The following is a 9,833-nucleotide window of genomic DNA, read 5'->3' on the forward strand; positions in this document are numbered from 1 at the left end:
AAAAAGCTGAGTTTGCACCAAGTGTTGTGCTCAGCCGTTCTTCCAAACTAATTTTCGTTTTAATTGGAATTTTTTAAGGCTACTAAAATTATATATGAACGTACGGCCCGCGATGAAATACACTGCATAGTGGCAGAGCGGGAAGGGTTGTGCAAATTAAAGTACTTTACCTTTGTGTCTCAACGCATTTGAACAAAGCACAATATGTAGGAATGACAAAGAGAGCTGTTCTGCAATTCGTTGTAGCCCACAGGACCTGGTATTAACCTAGACTGGCAATGGAGCGGGCGGTTCTAGCCCGTGGCAGCTTTTCGGATTGACTGGGCGGGGCAGGGCCGCTTTGCCTTTTTTCCGCAGCCTGCCTGTGGGATCCTCCTCACGACCGGGGCCCCGCCTCGTGGGAGACTATCGCAGCTGTGTGCCATAGGAATGCATACGATTTTCAAAGATAACGGTGATTACAAGGGTTTTTTTTCTTTATCAAGTGGGTGTTTTCAATCATTTTTTGTAAGATTTTGACAAGTCGTACAACGTCCTAATATTCTCACTCGCAAATAATGAATAAACCCTCACTACCCTCCAACCGTTTTAATTGAGAAGAGACCTGATAGCTGAGCGGGTCTTTGCCAGATAGGGCGTTTTCCCGCCCAAGATCGGGGCCCGTTGAAGGAAAGGCGGTCCTGTGGGTAAAAATTGGACGACGACATAATCAGTGTTTATCTGGCAACCCCCGAAGGCCGGTACTGGTGTTTCATTTGCCGCTCGTATGCAGGTTTTGTGGATATTTGTGAACACGAAAATCGCCGCGATGGCTTACGTGTGTGTAAAGCTTATTTTAGGTACTTAACTCAGATGTAATGACAGCTGTGTATATTGGTATGTATATTTCTTAAAATAAGCCGTACGTTTTCAGTGAAGCTATCGGTAACTGTGCTATTATTAATACCCCCCCCCCCCCCCAAGGACGCTGAAGGTAACCTAGCAACAACACGGCACAGCACATTGCAGCTGTGAAAATAACGAGCCACTTGAGAGCGAGACTTTTCTAGAACATTAATTTATATTAGAGCTATTGTTTCTAAAGATGTTACACATGCCTGGTCCCAACTTAACTAGTGAACCAGTGTTGCAAAAAAAATATTTTTTTAAAAACCCATCAGTGCATGACGTCATTACGTAATTACGGGAGTCTCCACTAAGATGGCGGACTACGATTCTGAGGCTCTGAGAAATCCGAAAATTCCGAGGGGCATTGCCAGTCTAGGTTAATACAGGTCTGTGGTTGTAGCATGGCCAAAATGGCTACAACAATGCCTTGTTCTCACTTTCCTGTTCAACTCACAATACAAGTCACGAATAGCTTTTTAATTACATTAGTTCTACCACAATTGTAAATAGTGCACATTGCATGAAAGGAAAATCGAAATGCATAATTTTGATTTTCTTAGTATATGCAATAGTCAGCAGCATTTACGGTTGTGGTAAAACTAATGTAATCACCAGCCTATTCGTGACTTTTATTTTGACAAAAGATTTGAACAGGAAGTTACGAGCGGAAGTGTTATTAATGTAGCCATTTCGACCGTGCCACAACGATGCCGACAGCTCTCTTTGCCACCCCTACAACGTGCTTGTTCAAGCAGCTCCTGTGAGTACTTTATTTTGAATAATTCATCTTATTTGTAGTGTATTTCATGCTGGTAGTTCATATATTAATTTTAGTAACTTCAACATTCCAATTAAACAAAGTAGTTTGGATAATGACTGAGCAATCACTTGGTGCAACTCAGCTACAGTAATTCATGGTTCTTCATTTAACCCTTTAGCTCCCATAACCGGCCGTGAATGTCCGACTGGATCTGTACCCATAACGGGCCGCGGCCGGCCGGAATATTTTCCATATGAAAATACAGCTGAACGGCCGTCATCATGCAGTTTTCCAGCTTTCAAACACTTTAGCTCAATATTACAGACCCTCCTCCTCGATATACTTTCAGTATAAAAACTATATGTTTATCTATATTTATTCTTTTCAGTATTTTAGATTTATTACGAGATGCGCCGCTTTATGCGATTTGGCAATCTGCCTTCAATTCAAATGACGGCCGTCCGAGATTGGATGGCTACAAACACAACCATTCTGTTTCTACAACCAATATACACTAAATATGAAAACTTCCAACCCCTCGTCGATCTATTTCATGGTCAACAGCACATGTGTATGACTATTTAGGCTATTTTTAGATCATGTTGTTTTATTAGGCTTATGCGATGGTGTTCAACTGTGATGAGTTCTGCCATGGTCCTAAATAGCAAACACAACTGTCCAGCCGATGTCTACACGCTATTAAAAATGTAAACTGTCTTCGGTGTGTTTTCAGAGTCAAACCATATGTTGGTATCCAACTATCTTAGTTTCCTGGAACAACTTACAGCGACAGCTCTGCGTAACAGCGCATCGTGAAGGAAGCGCAGCATGGAACAATTGGCTACTCATTTTGCGTGTCAGCTTTGGCAAAGCAGTCAAGGACTGTTACTACTCCACTTTGTCCTTCATAAAATGTGCGCGAAGACGTTGAGTTGAATGCTAACTTCCAATAATAGCCTACCAACGTGGTGCTTGTAGCACTTCAATTCCGGTCAAAGTCGGTGATGCCTGGCGCGTCTTACCTGTGCCAAATTGGGACCTGTGCCAAATTCCTAGAGCTCCATAGAGCTCTTTCAGCGTTGACGTCAACTTGTATGCGGCGTTTGGACTACCGGTTCCCTGGCGATTTTTTACATTGCAAAACGCCATAGAGATTCAGGTTTGGCAAAAATATAAGTTGCACGGCAACAACGAACATTAGCGTGTCCCCGCATTCCCTTTCTCATTAGTGGAACGGATCGTATCATCATGTTGGTGTATTCACATGTTAAATCATGACGATTATAATTCAATATTGCTAACCCCTTTTCTGATCATTAAAACTTTCCGAACTACATACTTTCCTTTGGTTGCCATGGGTACAACCTTCCGCACGTACATGCCGTTAGATACTGGCGCCGTTTCTGTAGTCGCCAAAAGCTTCCGGGTTTAGCATATGGACGCAACATCGTATTTATGTCGAAGTTTGACACAAAATGATCAGACCATGTCATACCTACAGCCTATTTTTTAACACCCTCGACAGTTTGCGGGGGTTCGCTAAGCGCGTGCTTGCACTCGGAGCTTATTTGAAATTTACCCCTATTCGTTCCCAATGGAGGCCGGAAGCCGATAGGAACCAGGACGTCCTTAAATGCTAACATGAAAGACTACAATCTACTACATGCTTCCGCTTCCGCTGAAGAACTCTATTCATGTCCTGTCTGCTATCGCGGCCACTTCTACGGTTATCCTTACACGTCTTTGGCATGGTTTAGTTCAAACATTATTAGCTAGTGTAGTCCATCACAGTTATACCGCTTGAAACCGCTTGAAAACAGGACTTTTGGGTGAACGACATTTGTTGTCGTCACAGTTCAACTTTGACCCTGGATGGATGGATGGATAGACGGAAGGATAGATAGATAGATGGATAGAGAGATCGATAGATAGATAGATAGGCCTAAATATATAGATATATAGATAGATAGGCCTAGATAATATCGGATTTTATCACATTTTTATCATTAAATCCACATCAAAGGCACTCTATGGTAATACTGAACAATTAATTATCCATAAATTATATATCATTTGAAAGTGTGTTTTCTCTACTTTAATATGAAAGTAACTTGTAATTGACACTTTTCATTTCTTTTCAAGTTATTTGACATTATTTAGAATATGACCAAAATGTCAATTTTTCCTTAGAATTCCTGGTAGGATTCCGGCCTATTCAAAAAAAGTTCTGGTAGCTAAAGGGTTAAGCTTAGAAACTTTGATACATGTTTTGGTAGGCCTATGTGTTTGTCTATCATTTTCACAAAAACATATTAAGTAAAATACAAGAAAGACAATATGCTTCTGTTGCGTTTTCTGGATCTCTGTTTTTTTAGCCTAGTGAGGCCAAGACAGATTGCAAGCCTGTAGAAATGAAATCTATGGTGTTGTTCCATTAGGCCTAGCAGCCTGTCGTGCACATCCCAGTCAAGAAAACTTGTTTGAAGAGGTGGCTTGCCATTCCCTTACCACTGAATTGCAATATAATATACTGTATTTAAGCCCCCCAGTGGTCACTTTTGGAAGCGTAATAATTTGACAAACCAGTAGCAAATAAGATTACCAGCCAGTAGAGTAGAACTGGCAGAACTCCTCTCCAATGGACTTATGACTTCTGTGTGTGCCTGTGGAGGGGAGTTGAAGGGGGTGAATTTCTGTTAGATGTACTAGAGCAGCTTAGTGACATAGTCATACACGTTGGTATAAATGCATGGAATTTGTCAAATATACTTTCTGAGGGTCACTTTCTTTAATAAAAAAGCGGGCCACACAACATTGTAATATAGGCAGCATTTTCCAAGATGGCTGCCACTGCTATTGAATGGTTAGTATAAAACCATTTACTTTGGTTAAAAAATGCAATATGACTGAAATACTATCTGAGGGTCACTTTTTTTAGGAAAAAAAAAATGTTGGCCACACTCAAAGTCAGTATGGCGCCCATTTTTCAGATGGCCGTCTCTGCTACTAATAGTTACTGTAAAAGCCACTTACTTTGGTATAAAGACATGGAATTTAGCTGAAATATTCTCTAAGAGTCACACGTCAGGAAAAAAAAACACTGACCACAAGATAATTCAATGTGGCGGCCATTTCTCAAGATGTAGATGTAGTGTCCTAAACTACATAAACTTTTTCTTCAGAAATGATATTGCCAGAATTGCCTCTAATAGTTTAATATGAAGGGGTTATACTGTCTTTTACAGGGGAATTTTAGAAGACTACAGTGCTGTGTTGTCTACTGACTATATGTTTAATTATTTTTTTTTCTATTCTGCCTTTTGGTCAGTTTCTTTCAGGTTTTGTGCTTAGAAAGAGTGACATGATGCAGGATGGAGTTGCGAGGAGTTCCCGGACACGGTCAGAGATGGCTGGAACAGTCGGATGGATTTGCAATCATGCAATAAATGCCCACATAAGACGCCATGGTCAAATGGTTGGAGATCGTTGAGAGTTTGCAGCTATTGATGAAAGTTGTTTCCTTAATAAAAGCAAGGTGAGCCTCCCAAAACCCCCTTGACCTCATCATAAGCCTGCCAACGTCCCCGTTAGTATTGAAAAAAGTAGACTAATGCCCCCTAAAGGCAACTAAGCACCGCAGCCATCTCAACCTCCCCTGGGGGGCTGGAGAGGTACCACTGTGAAGCAGTACAGCAACATGTTGTTGGACCACCTTAAGGTTTTATGATGTCACCCATGGTGCTGCATATTTTAAAAAAAACTTGCAGGCCAAGCTGCATGGATTTTATCTGACATTGTTCCCTTCTCCTTTTAATATCTGTATCACTTTGGTCAGTTTTGTACTGTTTATGTGCTTTTTAAGTAAAATGTACTTACTTACTCACTTACTTTACTCTCTTGTGTATTTACAGTATCACCACAGAAGGGCCGGTGCAACATGGCGACGGAAAAAGTGGGTATTAAGAATATTAGGAGTAGGTGACCGCCAGAAACATCCTGTCTTGTGGCTGGTGTGGTTAAACAAGTGCGTCCGGGAACCACCGTCATCAGTGACCAATGGGGCACTTACAGGCAGAGGTGTGACCAAGTCACTAATGTGCAAGTCACAAGTAAGTCTCGAGTCTTTCCACTCAAGTCCGAGTCAAGTCACAAGTCAAGACACATCTGACCAAGTCAAGTCCAAGTCCAAGTCGTACCCCAGCCAAGTCAAGTCCAAGTCCAAGTCTCATTTTTTTTCAAGTCCTTAACAAGTCACAAAGGGATTTTCTATTTGCAATCACAATTTCGATCATAAATGCATTAGTATAATAATGAGACCTGAGTAAAAAGATGACAATTACTAAAACAGTTGCTGAGAAATCAGTCTAAACCAAACTACTGCTTGTGCTGTGTATGTAAAATGACATTTGATTTCATATTTTTTTTCACATAAAAATACATTTCATGTGAATTTGTACTTAAACAAAGGAGCAACCGTATGCCAAATATTTACTGTCCAGTGGGAAAATAGTCCTGTTTGCAAGAATGTGTGTGTATGTGTGTGTGTCCGTTCCATCATCTGATGGCATAAACCTATCCCACTACTCCACCCTGGTCTTGGTGGTGGGCCGGTCATATCTAGTCAAGGTTGTAAGTTACACAGACTCTAGCATCATAACGCTAAGGACAGGACTATGGTTAACTTTTTCACTAGGAGCACAGGCAGGGCCGCTGACAGCTTTAGCTGGAAGGTTTTGTCAAGACATTAGGGGGGCATATTACACTTCCGACCTGAAAACGCGGAAAACACACTTTCAGCATACTTTGTTTGAGTTTACCCACAAAGGCCAAGGGTGAAGGTAGTAGCCTATTCATGTCTTACAGGTGCTATCCACCCTCCCCACTCTCTTTACTGTAGTGTAACACTCGACTAATGTAAACATTTTGGTTTGGCTTTAAAAGACGCCATTTTCCCTAAGGTACCATATTAAGCTCACCATTCTCATCAAGATATGACATACAGCAGGGGTAATCAATTTCTTAAAAAAAAAAAAATTGAGCCCAGTGTGTGTGTGTGTGTGTGTGTGTGTGTGTGTGTGTGTGTGTGTGTGTGTGTGTGTGTGTGTATGGGGGGTGGGGCTACACATGTGAGATAGGATGATGAGTTAACAGCACAGCTCAGCAGGCAGCCCTGTCTCAGCTTGTCCATGATGTTCACTTCATCCCATTATCTGTGAACCAAAAGCTGAGCATTGACAGTGTCATAACTGTGAACCCACCAATGAGCACATGCATGGCGCAGCACTAGGATAGTCTGCTGTAGGCTACGTGCCAACAGTATTTAGCCTAGTAGACACTTGTCCATATGGGCTAAGAGATGGGGACAAAGTAGGCCTAGTTAGTTGGATTAAATTCCTGGTAAAGTAATGATGAATTTCCTGAATTTCCCCCTGGGGATCAATAAAGTTACTCTACTACTCTACTCTACTCTACTCTACTATTATTGAAGCTGATATCGGCATTGTCGCTTTCCCCCTCACATTCTCCCCGCAATGGCCCATCACCAACCATTTTTACTGCGTCACAGTCCAAGTTAACTAGAACTTCGTTTGCACAGTCATTAATCCACGTCTTGTTAATTATATTAGGCTACTAGACTATTCGCCAGCACGCTGTCAATTACACATGGCGTTAGCGCTGCAGAATGTCAGTTATGGCAACGAGGCAACCTTGTTCTGCGCTTCTACAGTGTAGGAAGAAGGAAGGTGTGTAATGCCCAAAGAAACTCAAGAGAAAGAACAATCTCTTGACGGGGAATGCATTGGCCACGGTGTAGTACGGGGGCGTTGCCTGAGGACACGAGTGGATGGAAAATTAACTCCCTTGCGCATGGTCATTGGTCAGTGGGTGCGATGGATGCCATTTTCGTACTCCCTTGCACATGGTCAGTGGGGGGACACCATGATGGATAATTTGTGGCCAAGTAACGGCAGCTGTTGGTCAGCAGTAATTGCTGGGGGTAATTAAGGACAGCTGACAGACATTCACGCTGTCCTATGACCTGTTGCATAGTGAATAACATTTCCGTACTCCCCTCGCCATCATTTCCTACTACGCTGTTATGACGTAAGTAAGCCCTCTTGTCTCAAGCCTCTTTGGTAATGCCCTATCCAACATTTCGCTCTCATTTTCCCGAACGAATATGCGTTTCGCGCCATGCTCTCGTCTCCCTGTTCTCCCCAATCGCCCTCTCCTCCCCCACAAAGGCACTTGTATGCTGTTCATGCCTCTTCAAAAGGAAGTTCACCGTCCAGGTCATAGATTGTAGCCAAACAAAGTTCTGCTTCTATGTTTCCTAATTTTTGTTAATTTGGAAAACAGGGTTACATCCCAGTTCTCCAGTGCTGGCGTCGTGTAGCTCTAACGTGTCATTTCCAAGCAGCGACAATTGCGACTCCAAACTCCCCCAACATACCAAACAAAGCATGTAGTTCGAACTGTGAGAAACATAAAATAAAGCGGTGTCGACAGATACAAGGTTCGCGCGCGCAAGGATTGTGCTGGGAGCAGCACGCGAGAGGGAACATGCTTTTTATCCGAGCCGACCCATGCCCATGTCTTGCGCTGCTCAGCAGTAGCTTGCAACCTCTACCTCGCATTACATTTAAACTTCACGATAGGCTGCATTAAAGATTGCGTTTCAACTGATGTGGCTGACATGATAGTGTGTCAAGGCTGAGTTTTAAAACTTCCAAGGAACAGGTATGGCATTATCTTACCATTTGACACATGGGACACTGCTATTCTGCTTTCAGCTGGCTGAGGCGGTATTCCAGGAATCAAAGATAGCCCTGATGTCTTTAGAAATGTTTCGATTCAAGTCATCGAACAACAAGCAGTGATATGAGGTTCGGGCGCATAACTTGTTTATAGCCCTCAAGCGCAAGCTTCACGGGAAGCAATGTTGCTTGCGCTTAGTTTTTAGTATTCCTCATCTCGCGCCTTGACCAATTATTTGACAATTGTGGTCGTTTGTCTTGTCTCTTTGCAAGACTGTCATGAATAGGCTATAGGCTAAATTATTTCCCTTTGGAACCATTCACCCAGCATCTAAAGTAGGCAACCGGTGGAGCTCTTTTGATGGATGCAATGCAGTGTTCTCTGCTCGCCTATTTTCGATTGCATGCTGGAAGACTAAGACATGTATAAACGTGTCTTTTTGTATTGATTCCAACACTCAACCGATGGTGGCTGGTCAATGCAAAGAATGTTACCGAGAGGTTATCTTTCTAGACTGAGAAGCGCGAGCATAACATGCATTTTCAGCGCGTGGAGTTGTGGTGGTGAAATAGCCCTGGGATATCAAGCCATAGCCTACGGACACATCCTGGGTTGGGGGAAACTTAAAAGCAGGCCATATTCGTAACGTTTACCTCGCCACATATCCATCATAACGTGTTTTTTCCGCGATGGTGGAAATTATTCGCAAGGCTGCACTCACTTTGAAGTGACTGACTCGCAAGCATAGTGTGTGGGAGCGGAACATAGGCTACTGTAACAGCCTTCGGGGGCTGAAGGCAAGCGCATTCATAAAGGACAGGGAAAGCAAAACGGATAGGCGTCCTCTTTTATAAAACAACAATAGATTAAGTCCTGTGGTTCGGTTATGTCAGCAGTGTGTGCTTTTTTTATTTCAACTGCTTAAATAGCCGAATGTTCAACAATGTCCACCACCATTTAGCTAAAATATTTCTAACAGCTTGGTTCTCACTGAATTTATGTCGTAAGCGAGGGGCGAGAGAGCGAGAGCTTCACGTGTGTAGCCTACAGACGCGTGTTGCACATCACAGCGCCCCACCACACACACTTCCTACAACATTGATAGAAAATATTTGTTGACCACAGTGCAAACTTCCATAGCCTACCCTATTAAGAATGCAAAATGAGTTGGGGCTGAGAGGGAGATAAATTAACTTCCGCGATGGTTTAAAATGTAGGCTATGTTTGCTCTGGAGACTCGCAAATGGTATTTCACTGTTGCCGCTGGTCACCTCGTCCAGGCCAGCCGCGTCCGACCGCATCTGGCCGCCAATGGCATAGCACCGCTTAGGACAATGACGTGATTCAAACAAAGAATGTGGGCGGGCTGTTGCATTCTGAAAACAAGGGTTGGACGTGGACTTTTTTTAGACCCAACATGGCAAGT

At 42.9% G+C, this 9,833-nt stretch overlaps 1 long non-coding RNA gene across 1 annotated transcript; it reads left to right on the forward strand.

The window, feature by feature from the left end:
• Positions 1 to 1,570: 1,570 nt before the first annotated feature.
• LOC134443906 (uncharacterized) lies at positions 1,571 to 5,715 on the forward strand. Its single transcript, XR_010033766.1, has 3 exons — positions 1,571 to 1,648; positions 4,977 to 5,183; positions 5,560 to 5,715. It is a non-coding gene; the product is annotated as an uncharacterized LOC134443906 (long non-coding RNA).
• Positions 5,716 to 9,833: the final 4,118 nt, after the last annotated feature.

Source organism: Engraulis encrasicolus, unplaced genomic scaffold (genome assembly GCF_034702125.1).
Source record: "Engraulis encrasicolus isolate BLACKSEA-1 unplaced genomic scaffold, IST_EnEncr_1.0 scaffold_392_np1212, whole genome shotgun sequence".
In the NCBI taxonomy this organism is placed as follows: domain Eukaryota; kingdom Metazoa; phylum Chordata; class Actinopteri; order Clupeiformes; family Engraulidae; genus Engraulis; species Engraulis encrasicolus.